At 37.6% G+C, this 26,790-nt stretch overlaps 1 protein-coding gene across 4 annotated transcripts in view; it reads left to right on the forward strand.

The window, feature by feature from the left end:
• LRFN5 (leucine rich repeat and fibronectin type III domain containing 5) overlaps nucleotides 1-26,790 on the forward strand; it is a 291,026-nt gene that overhangs the window by 18,111 nt on the left and 246,125 nt on the right. The window contains exon 1 of one of the 4 annotated variants that reach the window (XM_043922378.1): nucleotides 12,871-13,106. The exons of the other annotated variants lie outside the window; for them this stretch is intronic. The gene's annotated coding sequence lies outside the window, so the exon portion shown is untranslated. Of the gene's footprint in view, nucleotides 1-12,870; nucleotides 13,107-26,790 lie in introns of those variants that run through there. 4 annotated transcript variants of the gene reach the window in all.

Below are 26,790 nucleotides of genomic sequence, written 5' to 3' on the forward strand. Positions count from 1 at the left end.
GTTACTCTAAACATGTAGGTATTCAGAGCTTTATACCTGTGCCTGCTGTTTCTTAAAATAATAAGCCAAAAATAAACTTTTATGCCAAAGAGGCATATTTGGGGTCAGTGTATTCTGCTTCACTCACTGCTTTAAGATTTCTTAGCAAGTTTTATTATTTTGGGGTGAATTGAAAGTTGTCAAACCACAGACTTACTGTAAAAATATTTGAAATGAGTGAATCTAATAGAATTTACCTACAAGGGAAATTGCATCTGTCTATCATTAAGAAGTTAAATAGTGTTAGTCGCTTAGTCATGTTGGACTCTTTTTTTTGACCCATAGACTGTATGTAGCCCACCAGGCTCCTCTGTCCACGGGATTCTCTAGGCAAGAATACTGGAGTTGCCATCCCTTCTCCAGGGGAGCTTCCTGACCCAACTGTTGAACCCTGGTCTTCTGCACTCAGATTTTTTACTGTCTGAGCCACCGGGGAAGCCCTTAATTTGCATAAGACAAGTTTCATCTTACTATAATAGAGCCATAAAAGGCTACTTAAGTATACACTCACATGCATATCTACATATGCTTATTTTTATCAAATTCTGAATCTTTAGGTGAAAGTGAAAGTTGCTTAGTCTTGTGCGACTGTTTGCGACCCCATGGACTATACAGTCCATGGAATTTTCCAGGCCAGAATACTGAAGTGGGTAGCCTTTCCCTTCTCCAGGGTATCTTCCCAACTCAGGGATCAAACCCAGGTCTCCCACATTGCAGGTGGATTCTTTACCAGCTGTATGTACATGCTATGTATTGCACTGTCTGCAATTATCTTACTTTAAAGAAGATTGTCAATAATTTTCTAAAGTAAATGATTGTGGAAAAATAATCATCTTTTATTCAATTTTGAAATAAAATGTAGTAAAATTATAAAAGAAAATGAGAATGAATTTAAATATGATTAAAATAAAGTCTCAGCTTCTTTTTCTCTTTGCAAAACAGTGGTTGTGCAAATGTGGAATAATTGTAGCTTTTGCATTGTTTTCATTGTATTTCAACCTCTTAAAGGATAGCATTCTCCATTTCTTGAAGCCATACTCTCTTCTTGATAGTACTAAGTCCTTCCCACTTCCCTTTTAACTTCTACTATAATTTAATTTTAAGGTATAGGCTATAATAATGAACTCAGTTTTAACTAGGCCATCATTTTGTATTGACTTTTCAGTATGATTTCAGTTGAAGGAAGGAAGTAATAAAGTCTTGGCATGGGGTGACCTGGGTCAGTTGGGAGAGCCTCTGCTTTAGCATCAGAGCTGCTGCTGCTACTAAGTCGCTTCAGTCGTGTCCGACTCTGTTGGACCCCATGGACGGCAGCCCACCAGGCTCCCTCGTCCCTGGGATTCTCCAGGCAAGAACACTGGAGTGGGTTGCCATTTCCTTCTCCAATGCATGAAAGTGAAAGGGAAGTCACTCAGTCATCCGACTCCTAGTGACCCCATGGACTGCAGCCTACCAGGCTCCTTCCATGGGATTTTCCAGGCAAGAGTACTGGAGTGGGGTGCCATTGCCTTCTCCGTTATGCATCAGAGCAGCTCAGCTGTTAAAGCTCAAAGGTGATCCTGCAAAGGTGTATCAGATTCCCACAGGACCACAGCATCCTTACTGTCATTAAATAAACTTTCATTTGAGGAATAAAACAGCTAACATTAATACCAGTGGGGATTTTCAAAAATTTCTGTGTGATTGAATTCCTATTAAGTGGCACATTGAAAAAGTCATCAAACACATCTGTGTTTTACTGGGAACTCTGTTGTAACAAGTTAATGGTTTGTGTACCTTCTATTAGGACTTCCCTTGTGGCTCAGCTGGTAAAGAATCCACCTGCAATGCAGGAGACCTGGGTTCGATCCCTGGGTTGGGAAGATCCCCTGGAGAAGGGAAAGGCTACCCACTAGTCTGGAGAATTTCATGGACTGTATAGTCCATAGGGCCGCAAAGAGTCAGACACAATTAAGCGACTTTCACTTCACTTCACCCTTTATTAAATGGTCTTAATAATCAATTTTCAGTGTCTTTACTGTAAAACTCTTGAAGAAATTTAAAAAATGTAGACCCGAGTCTTTAATTGATAACTATAGATAACCTCTACTCATATTTCTATTATATTTTAATTGCTCTGGGCACGCTTCTTAAGGTGTCATCCATCTTTAAAATTTGGATAGTTACCTTCGTTTTAGCTTACTTCAACATAGTACAGATGGAAGCATTCCTTTCATAGTCAACTTTTGGTCAGAGTACTCTAAAATTAACTAATTATAGTGAAATCACAATTCTGCATTTTGCATTGGAAGGAAGTTGGTGGTAACCTCTGAAGAAAGTAATGCAGTGTGGTTAGCCATTGTTCCTGTTTCCTCTGTTGTAACCAGCTTGATCAATTACATATACAACAATAAGTTCCTGAATTACCAAGAAGGAAATGTTTCCTGGCCACTATGCACTTTGATGTCAAATACCTCAAACTTCAGCTAGACGTTGAGGTAACTTCTGTCCCTTCCTTCAGGATGGATAGCACATAATATATGGATAGCACATAATATCCATATATTTTACTACCTAAACACACTTTAGAATATTTAGTCTTTTAGGTGTCATCCAAAACCTTGCACTTTAATCAGTCAATGTGGATTGAAATTTGAATGACTGATTTAGATTTCCTGCAGTTATCATTGCTATTATTAAAATTGATAATAGATTATTTATAATCATAACAAGGAGGATATAATGTAATGTAACATCATATCATTTGTAGTCTCTTCAGATGATTCTACAAAGGGGAAAAACACTGAGCTGGAAGGTTATCAACAAAAGTAGAATATAGCAAATGTTAAAAATAGCACTGTCTTCCCTGTCTTTTTCAATCCAAGTAGAGAGCTCCTTGTATGATTTTATAACAGATCTGTAAACTACTTTAAAGATTCACTTTTAATTGAGGTAACCCTGAGCTTTTTGAAGTATAACCAGTGACAGACTAAAGTGACATTTTGATTACACACCGGTTGAATTGTGAAATACTGTTACTTTCTATCACTGCTGGGAACCTTAATTGGTGTACACAGCCTAACTAAAGGGACAGCAGCCACAGCAACAAAGCAGGTAGGAATAAATAACTGAATCATGGTACCTTTTTATAGCATTTCTCTCACAGGTCAGGCACAGAAAAAAAGGAGCTATAGTTTTTTCATTCTTTTTTTTTTTGTTTGTTTTTTGTTTGAATCAATAGAATGACTCCTGGTTTATTTTCATTTTTCTTTGTCTTAGTCCTTAAAAAATTGACTAATTGCAGATGAGAGATCTTAATTACAGGTTAATCACTTTCCAGTTAAATTGTTAATGAAGCAAGTCTAAGGATATGCTTTTTGCTACCATTTTCATTCATATTTTTCTGAGATGAACATTGCTTTATGATCTTCATCATGATTAAGTGATGGATATTTAAAGATACTTTAATGAATCAGAGAGAACAGTACAATTACAGAGTGCTCTTCTTTATGTAGTACTCTGTAGTATACTCCCACATTGTTAAATGATAATAGGATCAGTGTTTAGCTTTGAAATTTATCTCATATAGTTACACAAGAAAATTTATATTAAAGGAAAGTTAATTGCAATATGAATTTAATAGCAAAAATATATTTTACAAAATAGTATATAAACTAAGGGCTTCCCTGGTAGCTCAGGTGGTAAAGAGTCTGCCTGCAATGCAGGAGATGCCGGTTCTATTCCTGAGTCAGAAAGATCCACTGGAGAAGGGATAGACTACCCATTCCAGTATTCTTGGGCTTCCCTGGTCGTTCAGCTGGTAAAGAATCTGCCTACTATGTGGAAGACCTGGGTTCGATCCCAGGGTTGGGAATATCCCCTGGAGAAGGGAAAGGCTACCCACTCCAGTATTCTAGCCTGGAGAATTCCATGGACTGTTTGGGGTCACAAAGAGTCAGACACAGCTGGCGACTTTCAATTTCATTTCTTTCATATAAACTAAGTATTTATCCATGGTGACCTTATTTCTTAACAGAATATTTTGCTGCTGTTTAAATGAATAAAATATATATTTGAATAAAATGAATAAAAATCTATATTTGTCGATAAAGAGAGCTGTCCAAAATATATGGCTATATAAGAATGAAAGTTTTGGCTACTATAATGTTATACGTTTTGTATATATGTATAAACAGACTTACAAATATGCATGGGTATATATGTAAAATATGCATATATATATGCAGATGTATATGTGTTTAAAATATACACATATGCAGATGAATGTATATATGTAAATATCTAAAATATATATTCACATGTACACATATACACAAATGCATATTTATGACTTAACATTTATTATTTTATTACAATACACACAAAAAGTAGATAGTGGTTTTCCCTGGGTGATGCAGATGAATGTATATGCGTTCAGTTCAGTTCAGTTCAGTCGCTCAGTCGTGTCCGACTCTGCGACCCCATGAATCACAGCACGCCAGGCCTCCCTGTCCATCACCAACTCCCGGAGTTTATTCAAACTCATGTCCATCGAGTCAGTGGTGCCACCCAGCCATCTCATCCTCTGTCGTCCCCTTCTTCTCCTGCCCCCAATCCCTCCTAGCATCAGGGTCTTTTCCAATGGGTCAAATCATCGCATGAGGTGGCTAAAGTATTGGAGTTTCAGCTTCAGCATCAGTCCTTCCAATGAACACCCAGGACTGATCTCCTTTAGGATGGACTGGTTGGATCTCCTTGCAGTCCAAGAGACTCTCAAGAGTCTTCTCCAACACCACAGTTCAAAAGCATCAGTTCTTCAGCACTTAGCTTTCTTCACAGTCCAACTCTCACATCCATACATGACCACTGGAAAAGCCATAGCCTTGACCAGACGGACCTTTGTTGGCAAAGTAATGTCTAACTGTCTAAAATATACATTCACATGTGCAGATGTACATAAATGCATATTTATAACTTAACATTTGTTCATTATAATACACACAATAAGTAGATAGTGGTTTTGCCTGGGTGGGAGGGTCAAGTGCTTGTCAGTTTTATCTTTTTTTATGGTGCTTGAAACTTTTTATCACGTACATTTAATGATTTATAATAATTGTTGTTGTTCAGTCGCTAAGTTCTGTTTGACTTTTTGCTACCCCATGGACTGCAGCACTCCAGGTTCCTCTGTCCTCCACTATGTCCTGGAGTTTGCTCAAATTCATGTCCAAGGAGTCAGTGATGCTGTCTAACCATCACAGCCTCTGCTGCCCCCTTCTCCTTTTGCCTTTGATTTTCCAGGCATCAGGGTCTTTTCCAGTAATTTTGTTCTTCACATCAGGTGGCCAAAGTATTGGAGCTTCAGTTTCAGCATCAGTCCTTCCAGTGAGTATTCCGGGTTGATCTCCTTAGACTGGTTCGATCTCCTTGAAGTCCAAGGGACTCTCAAGAGTCTTCTCCAGCATTGCAATTCAAAAGCATCATTTCTTCAGTGCTCAGGCTTCTTTGTGGCCCAATTCTCACATCCATACATGACTACTGGAAAAATCATAGCTTTTACTATATGGGCCTTTGTCAGCGAGTTGGTATCTCTGCTTTTTAATACACTAGGTTTGTCATAGCTTACCTTCCAAGGAGCAAGTGTCTTTTAATTTAATGGCTGCAGTCAACATCTGCAGTGATTTTGGATCTCAAGAAAATAAAGTCTGTCACTGCTTCCACATTTTCCTTTTCTATATGCCATGAAGTGATGGGACCAGATGCCATGATTTTATTTCTTAGTGTTTTGACTGTTGAAATTCAAGCCAGGTTTTTTACTCTCCTCTTTCACCCTCCTCAAGAGGTTCCTCTTTACTGCCAATAGAGTGGTATCATTTGCATATCTGAGGTTGTTGATATTTCTCCTGACATTCTTATTTCTAACTTATTATTCATCCAGCCTGGCATTTCACATGATGTACTCTGCATAGATGTTAAATAAGCAGAGTGACAATATATAGCTTTGTTGTACTGCTTTCTCATATCTGGTTCAAACTGTTGCTCCTTGACCGAAATACAGGTTTCTCAGGAGACAGGTAAGGTGGTCTGATACTCCAGTCTCTTAGAATTTTGCATAGTTTGTTGTGATCCACACAGTCAAAGGCTTTAGTGTAGTCAGTGAAACAAAAATAGATGTTTTTCTGCACTGTTTTGCTTTCTAAATGATCTAACGAATGTTGGCAATGTGATCTCTGGTTCCTCTGCAGTTTCTAAACCCAGCTTGTACACCTGGAAGTTCTCAGTGCATGTACTGCTGAGACCTAGTAAACCTTGCTAATCTGTGAAGTGAGCACAATTCTACACTAGTTTGAACATTCTTTGACATTGCCCTTCTTTGGGATTGTAATGAAAACTGAACTTTTTCAGTCCTGTGGCCACTGCTGATTTTTCCAAATTTGCTGACGTATTGAGTGTAACACTTTAACATCATCTTTTAGAATTTTAAATAGCTGAGCTGGAATTCCATCAGTTCCATTAGCTTTGTTCGGAGTAATGCTTCCTAAGGCCCCCTTGACTTTGCACTCCAGGCTGTGCTGCTGCTCTAGGTGAGTGATCACACCATCGTGGTGTCTGCGTCCGAAAGACCTTTTCTGTGTAGTTCTTTGGTATAGTATTCTTGTCACCTCTTCTTAATCTCTTCTGCTTCTGGCAGGTCCCTGCAGTTTCTGTCTTTTATCATGACCATCCTTGCATGAAATATTCCCCTGATATCTCCAGTTTTCTTGAAGAGATTTATGTCTTTCTCTTTCCCAGTCTGCTGTTTTCCTCCATTTATTTGCATTGTTCATTTAAGAAGGCCTTTTTGTCTCTCCTTGATATTCTCTGAAACCCTGAATTCAGTTGGATATATCTTTCCCTTTCCCTCTTGTGTTTTGCTTCTCTTCTTTCCTCAGCTATCTATCAAGCCTCCTCAGATAACCACTTTGACTTCTTGCATGTCTATTTCTTTGGGACAATTTTGGTGGTTTCATTCTGCCAGACCCTCATTTTCAGGAGCTTCTCACTAGTGGTTATTCAACATCATTTTCATTGACTTCAATGAAATTGAAATTCTGGTTTTTATAAATGAAATAAAATAAATTTATTTTATACATTTGTAATGAAAAAGTGATGATAAAGAAGTTGATGGCATGGTCAAAGACATATATATCAATATGTTGATCCATCTGAGCACTTATACTAGTGTTAAGTGGAGAGAGAGATTTGAATGGAGTTAATCAAGTAAGTGAATATTTATTAGTGGATATTGCCTTATAGGGGCTTCCCTTGTGGCTCAGACAGCAAAGAATCTGCTTGCAATGCGAGAGACCTGGGTTCAGTCTCTGGGTTGGGTAGATCCCTTGGAGAAGGGAATGGATACCCACTCCAGAATTCTGTCCTGAAGAATTCCATGGACAGAGGAGCCTGGTGGGCTACAGTCCATGGGGTTGCAAAGAGTCAGACACGACTGAGCGACTTTCACTTGCTCACTCATTGCCTTGTAATGATACTTTTTGCTGCTTTCAACAGCCTTGTAATTTCAGTCTACTTAAGTGAAGAATACTAGATAAAAGCCCCTATGTATGTCACTTGAAATTATATCCATTTTTCTTCCTCTTGAGAGAGAGACAATTAAATATACTTAAAGTTTCCATTTGTGAAATTGATGACTGTGAGTATTGCATAATAGGAATTAATTTTACTCATTATAGATAAGAAAATTAGTATTTTGTCCATATTTAACATTCTAGGTTTTAGTGACATTTAACTGATTACTTATTTCAAAGTTGCTGAGTTAGTTTGTTGCAGAAATGGTCTGTGCATTCTGCAGGGACTGTTCTTTTAAGGGGGGTGAAGCTTAATCTTGTCTCCCAACTGTGGATTTCTGAATCTTGACTATTAATTTGAAGTTCCTTTTTAACTGTCACTTCTTCTTAACAATATCTCACTTTTTCTCATTAAGGCATCCATGAAGCCATTTATTAGAGTAGATAAATGGAAGCAATTCTTTCTGTTGTCAGGTTCTACCTCTTTAACTCATTGATTGATTCATTCATAAATACATATTGATAACATTCTACATGTACTGGAAATAGTGGTGGGATCTAAAAAGTCAGCAGTAAACTAGAGAAATAGGATTGTTGTCCTGTTGACTGTACAGGGTAGTTGGGAGAAAGATACTCAGGACTTCATGGATTCATTTTGTCTGATACTGATATTAGCATGAAAGAAATAGAATAGCTTTGTGTGTGCGAGGGCTGTTATGACACAGGAAGCTCAGTGGGCTGTGGAATCATGTAAGGTGGGATCCCATCAGGCTCACCTTCTTCCGGGTCTTGGCCCATCCTCCCTCTGTATGAAGGATGGAACGTATTGGACTTGCCTGGCCTGCAGTTCTGACACGTTTAAATTCTCATTTAGTCTGTAAAGTAGTAAGATTCAAAAGTTAGGCTGGATTAGTAACCAGCTGGTTTTTAAAAAAAAATGTCCATATAGACACAGTGACATACACACACATGGGCTTCCCTGATAGCTCAGTGGGTGAAGAATCCTCCGGCAGTTCAGCAGACATGGGCTTGATCTCCAGAAGGGGTGGAGGATGGGGGAGAGCCCCTGGAGGAAAATGGCAACCCACTGTAGTTCTTGCCTGAATAATCCCATGGACAGAGGAGCCTGGTGGGCGATAGTCCAAATGGTCACAAGGAGTTTGACACGACTGAGTGACTAAGCGTGCAAAGCTTATACAAATATACATATTTATGTATAAATATATATATTATATGTAGAAGATGTCATCTGTCTCTGTATTTGCAAAAAAAAAATACTTTGTGCAGTTTTTCATGAGGTCTGAGGATTTTCCTCTTTTTCTTTCTTTTTTAGATAATATAGACTGCTCTGGCTCAAGTGCTGGCTTGAAAATTTATTTGAGGAATATTTCCCATTAATCAAAAACTTATTGCTCTATGGTTGTTTCTTGCATTATACCCTCAGATAATTTATTCAACAACAACAGGAGCCTGGAGTTTTATTGTTCAGTCAGCTTTGTGCTCACTTATTTGTAGGCTATGCTTCCATGCTGCTTTATAGCCTTGCAAGACTTCCCTATTATTGGTGAAGTAATTCCATTGTTTTACTTCAGCTCACTTCACATCTACATATTCAGTGTTTTTTGCACATTATTTAGGTTAAACAAATACCATTTTATTTCTCTGAATGGACTTTCTTAATTCTAGTCTGTACAGCTGGTATAAAATCTTGTCCATGCATTACTAAACTCTTTATAGCATTCTCTGCACATACTAGGGGCTTCCCTTGTGGCTCAGCTGGTAAAGAATATGCCTGCAATGCTGGAGACCTGGGTTCGATCCCTGGGTTGGGAAGATCCCCTGGAGAAGGGAAAGGCTACACATTCCTGTATCCTGGCCTGGAGAATTCCATGGACTGTATAGTCCATGGGATTGCAAATGTTGGATAGGGCTGAACAACTTTCACTATACATACCAAGTTCTTTTATGTTTCTGTGTCTTTGATTTTGCCCTTCCTTCTCCCTAAAATGCTGTTTTCTCACATTCTGAAATTGTTTATTCAACAAATCCAAAATCTCTTTGGGGGGAAGGATTCTCTGATGCCTCAAAGTTGAGGATCTCGTTACTCACTTTTGTTCCAATGCTGTCCTCATATCACATGTCTTGGAGAGGTATCAGGAGGGTTTCCATATTTCTGTGCGATGTAACTTCATATTCTGCAGATCCAGTCCTGGGACTTTTGAGCAGAGGTTTTTCTGAGAACGTTACTCTTTTGTATAGTGGCTCTTCTGCATCAGAGCATTTTTTTTTTTTTAACCATAGCACATTGTAGTTAAATCATTCACTTATCCTTCTCTTCACATATACTAGACAGACTTTAATGCCTTTGATATATTTAACATATTTTTACTTTTTGTAATCCAAATATCTAGAAAGTGTTTGAAATTACTGAATTTATTTATTAAATTATTAAAATTATTTAGAATAATTTACTCACTTACGTGTAAAGGCAGTGGTGGCACAAAAGAATGCAGTGGTTTTCTCAGAGATTTTTTTCCTGAGCTTGTCGCTATTAAGCTAGAGATTTACTGTAGAGTAATATTTGAAGACCTTTTCTCAGTAAAGAAATACTGGAGAGAACTAGAAATGACCTATATACACATCTTGAATAAAATTAAAAATTTTTCTGAGTTAGATCAGTTTAAAGCAATGGCTTCTTTTGAATATATAATTGTAATTCCTTATTGGCTCTTAGATCATATAAATTCAATAACTTGTAAATATTTATCATTTCAAAATTATAATTTGAATTATTGATCCTTTCTAGGAGTTTCTGAAGGCTACTTTTGAGAAACACATGAATGGATTGCTTTCTTGGATTATATTCTTCCTATTTGTTTAATGAGTCCATATTATATTCTTAGAAACTAGAAATTCTAATTTCATGGTGTATGCTACATAGTATAGTTATTGTTTATTTGCTACTAATTCATATATACAGTAATAAAACAGTGATAAGAGTCTTATTTCTTTGAGAGTATTTACATCATACACTTTTGAGAGGACATAAGTGGAAAAAGATAATTTTCTTTGATAGCAGGATATCTTATTCATATAAGATATACCCTTAGTTCAATCATTGTACATGCATGTCTCAGATTTTCTTTTGTTGTTTAAAAATGTATTTATATTAATCATATAAACTGAATTTTCTTGGTATTTTTCCTTTGATGTTTGATACTACTAATATATCTGCATATATATATATTTATGACTTAATACTCTTAATTCATTGGCATTAACTGGAAGACAAATTAGAATCTGGAAGTCTTTTTTGACTTATCAAATGTTGGAGTGAGTTAGGTTGGAATGGCTCATAGAAAGCTCTGAACTCTGTAGTTACTGACTTTCCTCTTTTAATCCATACTATATCCTGACAAGCTAAATCTTCTTAATGAGCTTCCATCATGCAATTTCCCTAATCAAAAACATCTAGAAGTCCCCCATAGCTTATTAAATTCAAATTTGTTCTCTGATGTTCCTAGCCCTCCAAATCCCAATGAGATCCACCCTCTAGTCTCAACTATAACTGTTCCTCCATTCATGCTTCATTCAACAATAAAACTGAATTATTTGGCTTGTGCAGACTCTATTACTTTTTTTCCCCAGTCTGTATTTCCTTCAGCTTATCTTTCCTGGAATACTTGCTCTTCTATCACTTCTGACTGTTCAAATTCAACTTATACTTCAGAACCCATTTGAGAACTCTGTAACTATAAGAAACCTCTTCTGATTTATTATCTGTTTTGTAAAATAAATTAATCTGCCAGGCATCCGTCAAGGGCACAATGAATAAAAAATGTAAAATCCCTATGATCACAAGCTTATTTATTAGGCAGAAGTGTTTGCCAATAAGTAAATAAACAAAAATATAAAATACTAGATGATGATAAGTGCTATGAAGGTAAAGACTGAAAATGCCTTATAAGTGTGGAATAGGAAAAGAAGGCTGCTATTTTACAGAGGGTGATCAGGAATATGTCCTTCCAGATGAGGGCACATTTTCAGAGAGACAAGAATGAGGCAGGCAGGGTGGGGAGGGGGGAATAAGTCATGAAGCTATCCAGTAAAAGATAGTAAAGGGGAGTGAATTCAAGAACTCTGGAGGCAGCAGCAGGCTCCATGTGTTTACAAAATAGTCAAGAGGATCTTGTAGCTAAAGAGGAGTGAGTGAGCTGGAGAGTCTCTAAAATGGTGAGAGAGAAGTAAGTCCAGAGACAGCCTAAGGACTTGGACTTTCACATAAAAAGCCAGGGAGGGTTTTGAGCACACATTACTGGAAATGACTAATATTATAAAGGATCACTCTGGTTGCTGCCTTTGAATAGACTGAAAGGACATGGAGGGAAAGCTCGGGAGTCCAAAAGTCTTTATCCATCAAGATTTGTTGGAGGACTGAACCATGGTATTGGTGTAGGAAGTGACTAGATTAATGTGGGTTAATTTTGAAGCCGAATCCAGCCTCTGTACCCCCAAATCAAATTAAATCTTGGAGACAAGTTTTGGGTAAAGTAGAAAAGAATAGCTTTACTGCTTTGGTAGGCAAAGGGGACCACAGCGGGCTAATGCCCACAAAACTGTATGTTCCGCGTACCCCCTCCCCCACCGCCCCAGATGGTAGTAAGAAGTTTTATAGTAATAATTCAAAGAGGGTGCGATTAGCTCATGGAAATCCTTCTGATTGGTTGATGGTGATGTAGGTTGAAGTCCACAGCATCAACCTTCTGGTTCCGGAGGGTCTGGGGTCTACTTGCTTGTGGACAGCATACCATCATGAACAGTTAGCTTCTTCCATCTGGTGGGGGTTTCCGTATCTGCAAAACAGCTCAAAGATATTGCTGTTGTGAAAGGCTCGGCGGAGTAGACTCTGAAAAAAGGACACAGACAGCCTCTATGGAAGACTGACAAAACTTTACTTCTATACAGCGAGTCGTTTAATATACGAGAGCAAGGAAATAGCTTACAAAAATCAAGGTTACACAGATAGAGCTTGAGCACCTACACAGTTGGTAACTGCAAGTTTACAAAGTTCATGAGACACATAGACTCTATTTTCTCAGGATCAAAAGACAATCTGTTTTCCTTCCTTGTTATTCTCATGCAGTCATGCTTGAGCTCCCCCGGGTCATTGTTCCCACCAGCAGGAGAAGGGAGGCTGTCCTATCTTAACAACCCAAGTCAAGGCCAAGTCTCTGATTGTCTGTGCTGGGGAGGCTCCCTCCTCCCTCCTTTCTCCCCTCCCAGTTCCCTCAGGATGGGCTCACAGATGTGTTTATCTTGTAGGAGGAGATGGGGAGGGGCGTGGGCAGCTGTCTGAAAATAGCTAAAGGCTATGGAGTGTCCATGGGGTCTGTTTGTGCTCTAAACTTGTGTAAAGACCAGCTAGAAGGTGCAGAAAATGTTTCCCAGGGCAAAACATCGAGACATGCCTAGCGGCCTTGGCCCTTCGCCAGTTCCTTGTGAGGACCTTCTCCTCAAGGCAGTCAGGTAATTTCCCTCAACAGCTGTTTGTATTTCTTGAGGGGGAACCAAGACCTTGCCCCAGGATCACACTATTGTTTCTCTTGCCTATTTGTTTCTCCCTGGTCTTGCATCTCCTCCCTTCGCTAATTACCAACTGCTTGAATCTGCCCATTGGAACTGGAGGAAGGTCCTGGAGGCTGAATGAAGCCTATTTCCTGTAATGGAAGAAATAAGACACAGAAAGGCTTTTGTGTCCAGGAACCCTGCAGGGCCCTTCTCCATATCTGTTTTGTAAAATAAATAAGTATTTGTAAAAGGATAAGAAATCACAGAGAAAAAATTTGAAGAAGGTTGAAAAATCTTTCTTGATCTTTAAAGCTCCCATTACTTTTTTTTTAATCTTGTGTCACATACTTTATTAAGCCCTTTACTTCCATTATCCATATTTAAACCTCTTAATAGCCCTAGGAAATGTAGGTATTATTGTTGTTACATTTTTACGTGTGAAGTACTTAGAAGCAGTTGAATTATAAGAAAATATTATGTCTATCTCCCTGTGTATTTAGAGAAGAAACAGTACAACAGGGAATAAACATATCGGAATGGTAATAGTGTTATTGTTCAGCCACTCAGTCATGTTCAACCCTTGGAGACCCCATGGACTGTGGGCTGCACTGTCCTTCACTGTCTCCCAGAGTTTGTGAAAGTGTTCGTGTCTCAGCTGTGTCCGACGCTTTGCAACCTCATGGGCTGCAGCACGCCAGGCTCCTCCATTCATGGGACTTCCAAGGGAAGAATACTGGAGTGGGTGGCCATTTCCTCCTCCAGGAGATCTTCTTGACCAAGGGATCTTCTTGACCCAGGTCTCCTGAATTGCAGGCAGATTCTTTACCATCTGAGCCACCAGGGAAATTTGCTGAAATTCATATCCATTGAGTTGATGATGCCATCCAACTATCTCATCCTCTGTTGTCCCCTTCTCCTCATGCCTTCAAGTCTTTCCCAGCATCAGAGTCTTTTCTAATGAGACAACTCTTTGCATCAAGTGGCCAAAGTATTGGGGCTTCAGATTCAGCGTCAGTCCTTCCAGCGAATATTCAGGGTTGACTTATTTAATCTCTTTGCTGTTCAAGGGACTCTCACTCTTGGACAGGTGTCCAAGAGTCTTCTCCAGTTTGTATAATATTTATCTGCATCTCTTTTAAGAAAATATGTTGATTTTGTTTAATTATTTTAAAATTCCTATACTTAGATGACTAGGATATTGCTTTCATAACCTGATAGACTTTAAATGGGAAAATCATGCATTTAAACTCAGTTTACCAAACTTTTCTCATTTGATATTTGACAGACTGTGGTATTTGTACTCAGATTTGGTTTCAAATTCTGTTCATTGGGCAATTAAAGTAGCCTCTCTGAACTATAATGTCTTATCTATTTAGTTCAGTTTAGTCGCTAAGTCATGTCTTGACTCTGCAACCCCATGGACTGCAGCACACCAGGCTTTCCTGTCCATCATCAACTCCCTGGGCTTATTCAAACTCATGTCCATTGAGTCAGTGATGCCATGCAACCATCTCATCCTCTGTTGAACCCTTCTTCTCCCACCTTCAATCTTTCCCAGCATCAGGGTCTTTTCTAGTGAGTCAGCTCTTCGCATCAGGTGGCCAAAGTATTGGAGTTTCAGCTTCAGCATCAGTCCTTCCAATGAATGTTCAGAACTGATTTTCTTTAGGATGGACTGGTTGGATCTCCTTGAAGTCCAAGGGACTCTCAAGAGCCTTCCCCAATACCACAGTTCAAAAGCATCAGTTCTTCAGTGCTCAGCTTTCTTTATAATCCAACTCTCACATTCATACACGACTACTGGAAAAACCATAGCTTTGACTAGACGAACCATTGTTGGCAAAGTAATGTCTCTGCTTTTTAATATGCTGCCTAGGTTGGTCATAACTTTTCTTCCAAGGAGCAAGCATCTTTAAATTTCATGGCTGCAGTCACCATCTGCAGTGATTTTAGAGCCCCCCAAAATAAAGTTTCTCACTGTTTCCATTGTTTCCCCATCTATTTGCCATGAAGTGATGGGAACAGGTGCCATGATCTTAGTTTTCTGAATGCTGAGTTTTAAGCCATCTTTTCCCCTCTCCTCTTTCACTTTTATCAAGAGACTCTTTAGTTTTTTGCTTTCCGCCATAAGGGTGGTGTTATCTGCATATCTGAGGTTATTGATATTTCTCCTGGCAATCTTGATTCCAGCTTGTGCTTCATCCAACCCAGCGTTTCTCATGATGTACTCTGCATATAAGTTAAATAAGCAGGAAGACAATATACAGCCTTGACATACTCCTTTCCTGATTTGGAACCAGTCTGTTGTTCCATGTCCAGTTCTAACTGTTGCTTCTTGACCTGCATACAGATTTCTCAGGAGGCAGGTAAGGTGGTCTGGTATTCCTATGTCTTGAAGAAATTTCCACGGTTTGTTGTGATCCACACAGTCAAAGGCTTTGGTGTAGTCAATAAAGCAGAAATAGATATTTTTCTGGAACTCTTTTGCTATATTTATAATATAAACTGAAGCTAATAATCCCAAGATTTCAGGCTTGTTTTCAAGACACTTTTATGCACAATGTCTGCCACATAATAAAACACAATAAATGGCCTTTATTATTATGTTCATATTGTGTATGTTTTTGGGTTAAATTAGGTAAATAAGACAAAGGATGTATTATTGTAATATATGTAAAATAGTGTAACTGAAGTCTATCTATATCTAATAAATTACTGTGGAAATTAATCCTAGCTAATAACTTTGCTTAATTTTTTCAATTTCATTTGTACTTAATATCATGACTTGATTATAGATGATTGTGCTACTTTGGAGATGTTGTTTATTTTCTTAATTTTTTCATATTTAGTGTGTATTGATTTCTTTTTACTTTAAAATGCTGTAGATACTTTTAAATAGGTTTGATTACACTTAAATAATCAGTGAAGTATCATTTTTAGACTCTGGTTTAGCGTGGGCCAGGGTGATTTAGTGAAAAATTCCACTGACATCAGTTGCAAACAGACTTGATGTCAGTGTGGGTTCATTCTGCATTCTTGCTTTAGGATTAGGTCCAGTTCCATAAAAATCATTGTAACTATGGTATTTGTGTGGTACTGTCTTGGGTGTATGTTAAGATATTCCTTTATTCACTTATATTTTTAAAAACAGCAGACAAAAATGTTTTGCAGTTATGTAAATGTTGCCTTTTATAGTTAAAAATTTTTTTTTAATTCATAAAATGAGAACTATTGAAATGACATAAAATAATGACTCTTAACATAATGACTTAAGCCTCATTTCCTGATAGATGTGTGTGTGTATGTGGGTTGTTGTTGAGCTTAGTCCATTCAGTTGTGTCCAACTCTTTGTGAACCTAAGAACTGTAGCCCACCAAGCTTCTACTCAGTGGTATTTTACCAGCAAGAATACTGGAGTGGGTTGCCATTTCTTTTTCCAGGTTGCCATTTCATTTCCCAACTCAGGGATCAAACCAGCATCTCCTGTGTATCCTGCATTACAGGTGGATTCTTTACTGCTGAGCCGTCAGTGAAGCCCATGTGTGTGTGTGTGTGTGTGTGTGTGTGTGTAGTGAATTTTTTTTCCTGTCTTACACCTGGCAATCCAAATGAACAGCTGTTATTGTGTAGATGCCAATTAGTGTGACTAAATTACATCTTTTCCTTGGGAGAAGAATGTGAAAAAAATAGGAAATAATATAATCTTCTCCAGTATACTTCAGAATTATCAGTCTACTTAACTATTATTGTATAATTTGCTTCTATTGGTTTGGCTTGCCTCTAAATTCAGTTATCCCCATTAGCTTTCACTCTTCTTTAATGTCACTGGATATTTTTATTCCAGTTATTGTAAAATAAACTTAGGATTACATTGTAATGATTCTCAATAAAGCTAAACAAAACTAGGTCCATTGTGTGAAGGGCACTGACTATAATGAGCTCCATTATACTCACTCAGTTATAGATCTGTATGAATCACTAGTGCTTCTCACTTTTCTGAAAGTAGATCTTTTAGCATCTCCTCCTAGATTAGAAATCATACTCTTCTTTTTAATAGTACCAAAAAAGTGTCACTAAGTTGAATCGTTCTTCCAGTGATGGACCCATACAGAAATACCCCTCTGTTTAATACAGTTTCTCGCTGTGGAGTCTCTTGGCATTGAAGAAACCATAAACACCATTAGCTTAATACAAAGAAAGTGCTGTTTGGTCAGGTATGAGATCATTTGTATATCGAGAGTAGAAATACTGGAATCATGTAAGTGTGAGCTAAAGGATAATTTTGTGATTCTCTGTGAAACAGCCTGGCATGCTACAGTCTGTGGGGTTGCAGAGGACACGACCAAGTGACTGAACTGAACTGATGAAGAACCAGTTGTATAGATATAATTCCTGAGGCATTGGAATATGAAACTTTCTTCTAGGGTGTGAGTAACTAGAATGTATTTTATAGACAGACTCTAAGAACTATATGTTCCAGTATATAATTAAAGACCCACTGTTTAAATTGGATCAAGGTAATCTGATTCCTTTTAAGCTGTGGGGTTGGGGTACATTGTCATTTTTATCATTTTTAGCTTTGATTCTTTTTGGTATATTGAGCAATGTTTGGAAGTGAGGTGTTTTTATTTCACCTTCCTAACTTATACTGGATGAAGACTCCATTGAGTTACTGTTAACTGTGGTATGTGCTGTGCTGTGCTTAGTCATTCAGTCATGTCTGACTCTATGTGACCCCATGGACTGTGGCCCACTAGACTTCTCTGTCCATGGGGATTCTCCAGCAAGGATACTTGAATGCGTTGCCAGGCCCTCCTCCAGGGGATCTTCCCAAAGCCAGGGATTGAACCCAGGTCACCTGCATTGCAGGCAGATTCTTTATCACTTGAGCCAGCAGGGAAGCCCTAAATGTGGTATATAATCTGACAAATGTATTACTGTACTCCCTTTGAGAAACCGTTCACAAAAGTTACAAGTTTCTCCAAAATTGCGAGTACGGAAGGGCACAGTGTTAATATTTTTATGACTTTAGGACTCAAACTAATTTCTTTTTCAGTGAAATTAGAACCTATTGCTTTCCAATAAATTACATTTGAAAGTCAAAAACCATATTAGATTCTGATCATTGACTCAGATACATCTTTCAAAACCAAGCACTATTAGAATGTACAATATTTCTTTAGTGTCTTAATTTTCATAAATTATATTAAAGACTCACAGTTTAAATTGGATCAAGGTGATCTGATTTATTTTAAGCTGTGGAATTGGGGTACATTGTCACTTTCATCATTTTTAATTTTGATTCTCTAAATTAAAGGAAAAATATAAAACTTGCATATGTGCAGGGCTCTTTATCAGTTAATATATATATTATATATGTGTATAATATAATTATATATATATATGTAATTTATGTGAAACTTTACAAGACGAAGAACTGAAATACTCATATGTCAAGTTTTGAGTTCAGTTTTAAAAATTAATACATGCAACAGAAATTTAAGTTAAAATGTCTAATTCTTCAAGTACGTTTAATGATTTAGGACTTCTGAATGGGGTCAAATTGCCAAGCCAGTTTAGCACCTTGAGTCTGCAACTGTGAGTCTCCACTGTGAGTACCCAAAAAGGTTTCTTTCGCAAACATACATTTGCCTTAGGGAATCTTTCCAGATTTTGGTTCAAATCCAAATTCTGTTCTCTCTTTATTCCCTTAGATTGAAGATTAAAACCTTCTCTTATTTTCAGACCAGTTTTTGCCTATGGTATCTATACCACACCCTCTTTGCTGTGGCTCTTTGTGACTAGACTGGCTTTACCCACAGGGTGGCTCTGACATCCTAAATAGATTCTGCCATAAAGTGAGGATAGTCTATCCACACATGGATAATAAGACCCTGATATCTTTACTCAGCTCACAGTAATAAGGTAACCCTGAGGACTTTGGACATTTCGAATTTCTGGCCTTAAATAGTGAGTACTTCATAAATGCTATTCTGTGTTCAGGTTACACTAGATACAAGTTGTTCCTCCTAATTAAAATGGTAGGGAGTTAGTAATCAAGGTTGCCCTGACCATGAGCTGTCAAATGTTCATTAGAATGCAGTGAGGGTATCTGTATTTCTTTAGTCATGAACTCTACACTCTCAGGGGGCTCCCATTGCCAGAAATTAATGTAAGACAGCCGTCCACATTTTTGCTTAAATGTATCCTTGATGGATTGAATGATGAAAGCCATTTAGTGAAGAAAAAATAGACTTTGAACAACATATTGATAGCTTACGGAATGATGTTGGATTAGTGATCTCTGAAGAAGATTTAGCTTCAGGACCAGGGACCAGGCTTGATCACTCAAGAGCTTTTGTGTAGCAGAGTTTTATTAAAGTATGAGAAGGGACAGAGAAAGCTTCTGACATAGATATCAGAAGGGGGATGGAGAGTGCCCCCCAGCTAGTCTTATCGAGGACTTATATACTTTTTTCAGACCCACTCCCACAACATACATCTTAAATTAACAAGATTAGAAGGAACAATAGAAAGATGTTACCAGACCCACCCCCATAATATACATTATACACTGCAGATGGTGATTGCAGCCATGAAATTAAAAGACGCTTACTCCTCGGAAGGAAAGCTATGACCAACCTAGACAGCATATTAAAAAGCATAGACATTACTTTGTCAACAAAGGTCTGTCTAGTCAAGGCTATGGTTTTTCCAGTAGTCATGTATGGATGTGAGAGTTGGACTGTGAAGAAAGCTGAGTGCCGAAGAATTGATGCTTTTGAACTGTGGTGTTTGAGAAGACTCTTGAGAGTCCTTGGACTGCAAGGAGATCCAACCAGTCCATCCTAAAGGAGATCAGTCCTGGGTGTTCATTGGAAGGACTGATGTTGAAGCTGAAACTCCAATACTTTGGCCACTTCATGCGAAGAGCTCACTCATTTGAAAAGACCCTGATGCTGGGAAAGATTGAGGGCAAGAGGAGAAGGAACTGACAGAGGATGAGATGGTTGGATGGCATCCCTGACTCAATAGACATGAGTTTGGGTAGACTCTGGCAGTTGGTGATGGACAGGGAGGCCTGGTGTGCTGTGGTTCATGGGGTTGCAAAGAGTCAGACACAACTGAGCAACTGAACTGAACCAGACCCACTCCCATGATATGTTTTAAGATGACAAGATTAGTCAGAAAGTTCTTGTTAAGGAGAAACATGTCCTCTAGCAAGACTTATTGTTATATTGATTACGAGAAAACAATGTGTAAAAGAACATTTGTCCTTTTCTCCTTGACACCCCAGGACCCCTTTCTCCTCCTCAGGAAACCTGGACTTCTTATCAACCTACCTAGGAATTGACTCTCTCCATATCATGTAATATTCAGATTGCTCGTTCTTACTAAATGTAAAAAAGACAAAAAAAAATCTGACTTACCAACTTCTGGTTTGCAGTTCTTCTCGTGTCATATATCAATTCTCCTACTAAAATTTAATATTCTATGAGACATCTTGGTTCTTAAAAGATATAATTCTAACAAATCTCAATTTTTGAAAGTCAGTTTTAAAATTAATATAGCTTTTGTTGTTGTTCAGTTGCTCTGTTGTGTCCGAATCTTCGTGATCCCACAGACTGTAGCATGCCAGGCCTCCTTGTCCTTCGCGATCTCTCAGAGCATGCCCAGACTCATGTCCATTGAGTTGGTGATACCATCCAACCATTTCATCCTCTGTCATCCCCTTCTCCTCCTGCATTCAATCTTTCCCATCATCAGGGTCTTTTCCATGAGTCAGTTCTTTGCATCAGGTGGCCAAAATATTGGAGCTTCAGTTTCAGCTTCAATTCTTCCAATGAATATTCAGGGTTGATTTCCTTTTGGTTGACTAGTTTGATCTCCTTGCTGTCTAAGGGATTCTCAAGAGTCTTCTCCAACACTGTAGTTCAAAAGCATCAATTTTTCGGTGCTCAGCCTTCTTTTGGGCTTCCCTGGTGGCTCAGCTGCTAAAGAATCCACCTGCAATGTGGGAGACCTGGATTGGGAAGATTCCCTGGAGAAGGGAACAGCTACCCACTGCAGCGTTCTGACCAGGAGAATTCCATAGACTGTATAGTCCATGGGGTTGCAAAAAGTCAGACACGACTGAACAGCTTTCACTTTCTTTCAGCCTTCTTTATGGGCCACCTCTCACGTCCGTCCATGACCATTGGAAAAATCATGGCATTTACTAGATGGACCTTTGTCGGTAAAGTGCTGTCTCTGTTTTTGCTTTTTAATGTACTATCTAGGTTTGTCATAGCTTTCCTTTCAAGGAGCAAACATCTTTGAATTTCGTGGCTGCAGTTACCGTCCATAGTGATTTTGAAGCCCAAGAAAATAAAATCTGTCACTGTTTCCACTGCTTCCCATGAAGAGATGGGACCAGATGCCATGATCTTCACTTTTTGAATGTTGAGTTTTAAGCCAGCTTTTTCACTCTCCTCTTTTACTTTCAGCAACAGGCTCTTTAGTTCCTCTTCACTTTCTGCTATTAGGGTGGTGTCATCTGCATATCTCAGGTTATTGATATTTCTCTCAGCAATCTTGTGCATCATCTAGCTCAGCATTTCGCGTGATGTACTCTGCATATAAATTAAATAAGCAGATTAACAATATACATCCTTGACGTACTTCTTTCCCAATGTCGTAATGTCTAATACTGGCTACTATTAATATATCAAGAAATTACTACCGCATAACTGGTTTTATGGTAAAAACTGCCACACTTAACAGTATGTAGTACATTCTTTAATTGGGTGCCATATCTTCTGGATCACAGGTGAAAAGTAACCCTAGGTAATGAAAATGTCAGAGGTGAAACTGTGTTTTATTATCACTCTGAAGACCCCAAGACTCCCAAGTAAGCTTTGTAAATATAGTCTTACAGGCTGGGGTATATTGGAGTGCCAGTTTTCATTTGCCTTAGGCTGTTAATATAAAGACATGCTTTTTTTAAATGCCAAACCAAGTGAGGATAAGTTATTGTTAGAAACTCATAATACTTTCAAAATTTTAAGACCTCAAAGGATTATACTTTTATGCAGTTCTACAGTAAAAGAAAACCTCTGCTTTTAGATAAGCAAAGTGAGTGTACATTTTTCACCCTTTAATTGTTTCCATCATGACCTTTATTATATCACACTTTACTTGTGTTTATGTCTTTGAAGGGGTAACACACAGGAAAGACTAAGACAGTGTGGAGATGGAGTCATGTGGAGCATTCATGAAAAATTAAATGCCCTCAGCATACACAAAAATAGGTCATTTAATTTTTTAAAATAAATTTATATATCAAAGCCACTGATTAACCTGTATTTGGGTATAATAATGAAATAAGTCTGAACTTTCTGTATTGTCAAAGCACCTACCATTGGTAACAGACAAATAATATCAAGTTAAAGATTATTTGAGAAGTTTCTTCCTCAAATTTCATTCTCCTTTGTCTCATATTTGAAGATTTCACGCATCTGTCTTACATACTTCTAGGATTCTCTATCTAAATGACCTATTTTTATCTTCAGTTGCTTGTATCAGTAAAAGAAGAAAAATCTCAGGTCTAAATAGAATATACAGGGCATTACCTTAGGAACCATCTCTGAATCCCCTGATGTTAGAATTTCAAGGATGAGTATTTGAAGAAATAACACAAAGAACTTTATATTTTTCAAAGATAGAGGGTGACTGAATAGGCAAAGAATAAAAAAATATTCACTGTCTCTTAAGTGCAAATTATACGAACTGTCAGCCGATATTCCCCTCCTAATGTAAAACCACAGCATAGAAACTTGAGACAGATATGATCATTCCTGGAGACAGGATGATCTCTTTGGTGGACACCTAAAACATTATTCTGAAGGTCTGTAAAGGACATTGGATGGGTCATATGAAATATTAACTATACATTCAAATGTTATTTTAGAGTACTCTAGAGAAGGGGAATGCATTTGATTGTGGATTTCAAAATACTGTGTGAAAGAAGTAAATTGATATTTGATTTTCATCATCATTAAGAAGGTATGACTGGTACTATTTTTGATTACTTGATTGATTGGGAATGGTAATGTTTTGGTTCATTTCCATTAAAAATTTTAACCATTTTATGTTAATTATTTTTCAATGGTTCCCAAATTATGCTGTTAATACAATTTACTATTTTCTCATTTCATATAACCATTAATATTTTCAACCTGACCTGGCTTTTAAAGCATTTTTTACGCGGATATTTTTACTTTGCTTGGAAGGATAACATAAAATTTAACCCAAAATTGCTGCTCAAATTCCACAGATGCACTGCCTAAGAAATGATTATTAGATCTGTAGTGCCCCAGATCAGATAGTCACCTGGTTCTTTGTGGTTTGATAATGGCTTCAGGATTTAGATTTAAAAGATTTTGAAAGGCAGAGGATAATTGTGCTGCCCTGAAACATCAGATGTTGAAGATTGGAAACATTACTGTAGTCACATAAATCAACCAGTTTCCCTTTGTTTTCATTGTGCAACATATTTTCCCTTGCTGAAAGGAGTGCATCAGCATAAAAGCCTCTTGAGCAGGAAAAATGTGTATTGATCACTGGAAGTGTATTTCTGCAGTACCTTGGAGTTACTGAAATTGACCCTAAAGCATGTTTTATTACCAACAATAGATGCTTTTCATGTGTTGATTTTTATTGATTTATAGCTTAATAGATGGCAACCTACTCCAGTACCCTTGCCTGGAAAATCCCATGGACAGAGGAGCCTGGTAGGCTACAGTCCATGGGGTCACAAAGAGTCGGACGCGACTGAGTGACTTCATTTTCACTTTTCACTTTCACGCATTGGAGAAGGCAATGGCAACCCACTCCAGTGTTCTTGCCTGGAGAATCCCAGGCTCGGGGGAGCCTGGTGGGCTGCCGTCTATGGGGTCACACAGAGTCGGACACAACTGAAGCGACTTAGTAGCAGCAGAGATGCAAAATAATTTTAATTGTGGACAACACATGTAAAAACCTTACGATTTGAATTTGTTTATAACCTTAGAAAAACATCACAAGTGTTATATTCAGTATAAAAGCAGATTACACATCATCCTTCTTGTAACTCTTCTGTTCTGCAACAATGTGTTGAAATAAATATGCCTATTGAATCATCCCTGCTTCCTCAGAGTACACCTGGCTAGTAACCATGTGAAAGAAATAGATTTTGGAATGAAGGGCTTTTTGTGTTATAACCTGAATTCTGGTTTTCCTTGGACTTACTGTATCATCCCTTTGCACTTCACATTTTCCATTTGGAAAATGATGATAACATTTGTCTTCCTCTAGCTCAATAGATGTTACAGAAATAGATGAGATAGCATATGTGAATAGTTGACAGTGCTTTGAAAGTTTTTATGCAGATTGAGGTAATGTGTTGATCAAAGCTATTGGCTAAGGCAAGTGCTTCCTTGTTGATATTTATTTTCTCCCATTCTAAGGTCAAAAGAGGTTGTCTGGCAATAGATGGAATATAGTGAAGAACTGGCATAGATTCCAGGACGTTAGCCCCCTCTCCCACATCTGCATTCCTGATGATGTGGATCACACAGTGACTGACAGCGTGTACTGATAGACAGTGGACTTGCAACTTAGAAACCATCTTTTGTATTTCTCTTTTTTGGAATCTTGAATTCTGGAGTAAACAAGGAGGAACATGTCCTGTTGTACGTGTACAATATGTGGAAGGTTATTCGTATCTTGTACTTGTTTTGTTGCAGATGTACAATGTATACAGAATTGTCCATACAATGTCTCAGGTGTTTTGAATGCTAAGTAAATATTAGAGAAACATAATTAGCTGGATTAAATTAATTTAAATGCAAATAACTTGTTATACCTGTATGCTGTTACTTTATACTTCATTGTCATAATTTATACCATATATTTTAGCAAAAGTAATAAAAATGGATTGAGAGTCTTACGTAAATAATCAATGTGAGACAGTCACACTAAACACAATATTAAAAACATACCTTGACCAATTTATAATTCAGGAACAGAGTCTAGTGCTTAGGAAAATCATATGTATTTTTAACTCCATAGATGTTTTGTTGGTAGGCTAATTTATGATTACACAGGTATGGATATGTGATTTCTTCATAAAATAAAGCAAGAGAAAAAGGTATCACTGTGAATTTAAAAACATTCTTGATTTTATTATATTTTCCAGAACATTTTCAGTAAATAAATTTCTGAAACAGAGACTAAACGATTGAAACCAGTGGAATATGAATACATATTAGAGCAGTTAAACCTATATATTTTGATCTATGAAATATCCTGTGAGAATACTGAGGGGAAAATATTTTAGAATCTGTTTCTTTTCAGGAGTATATTTTTGAAACTAGAACACCTTCCGGAACCTACTTAGAAATTATGTATGTTAGTTTCTGAATGTTCTAATATGTTTGAAAATCAGCTATCTTTGCATCATAACATAGATTCCAAGATCCTGCTTCTATCTTTAATAGATTACTTGTATGCACCAAAGAAAGAATAAATTCAATAAGTTATTTTATGGCCCTCTATGAACTATCTTCCCTGGGCACAGTCTCTGCCTTTGCACTGGGACATACACTCACACTCTCTCTCTCTCTAACACACACACACACTCTCACACATGCACACTCTTCCTGCTGAAGTTTATTTACTATTACTCCAATATATTCTTTAATCCTCTGTTTTAGCTTCTCTGTTAGTCTCATCTTTCCCTACATAGGAGGCCATATTTCTCTCTCTCTATTTGTACTTGGGTTTTTTCCTGAGCCTGAAACACTTGCCCTCCTAATCTTTACAGTCTCCAGTGAATTCTCCACTGAATACACCAAAACTAATCTCTTCCTTCTCAGAATCACTGTAGCCAGTACACAGTTTGGCAGATTGTCCTATTTAATAGGTTGCTGTTATTTAGTCAATTTTATAGGTGGTGACATAAAAATAAATTACTAATGTAGAAAATTGAAGTGAGAAGTAATTAGAATACTTTTCCCTCTTGAAGTCACTGTTGAGAACAAAAGTGGTGTTTTATTTTGGATGCTATTCAGCTGGCTGTTTTATTTTTGCAAATCTCTGAGGGTTTTAGAAGGAACAGATGCTCTGAGATCCTAAAAGTCCGATAAAATGATCGTAAACAATTTGATGCTTCAGACATTTCACGTACACGTTTCAGATTTATAGTGTACTTAAAGTCATATGTATCTAGAAACACGCATCCAGGCAGATTCCAGGTCTTATCAATTGGTTGTTGAATCTCTTTTAAATAACATGTCTTTATCCTAATGCATGTAGAAAGGATGAAGACCATTTATTTTGCTTTCACTCACTCTTTAAATCTATCATGTAACCAGAAAAATAGTTTCTTTGAATCTGCTTTTTAATGCTTCTGTTAACATAATAATCTTTAAAGTATAGATTGTTTTATATAATAGATAATATGTATGATGATAATCTATAAAATAACTCATATACAGGATGCCACCAGTTCATTACATGTCATAAATGATATGCCACATACTATGGCAGGATGGGGTAGACAGTGTGAGTGAATGTGTGTGCGTTGGCTGAGGTTAAAGTCAAGGATACATTTTGAAACCTG

This window comes from Cervus elaphus, chromosome 13 (assembly GCF_910594005.1).
Source record: "Cervus elaphus chromosome 13, mCerEla1.1, whole genome shotgun sequence".
Taxonomy (NCBI): Eukaryota; Metazoa; Chordata; class Mammalia; order Artiodactyla; family Cervidae; genus Cervus; species Cervus elaphus.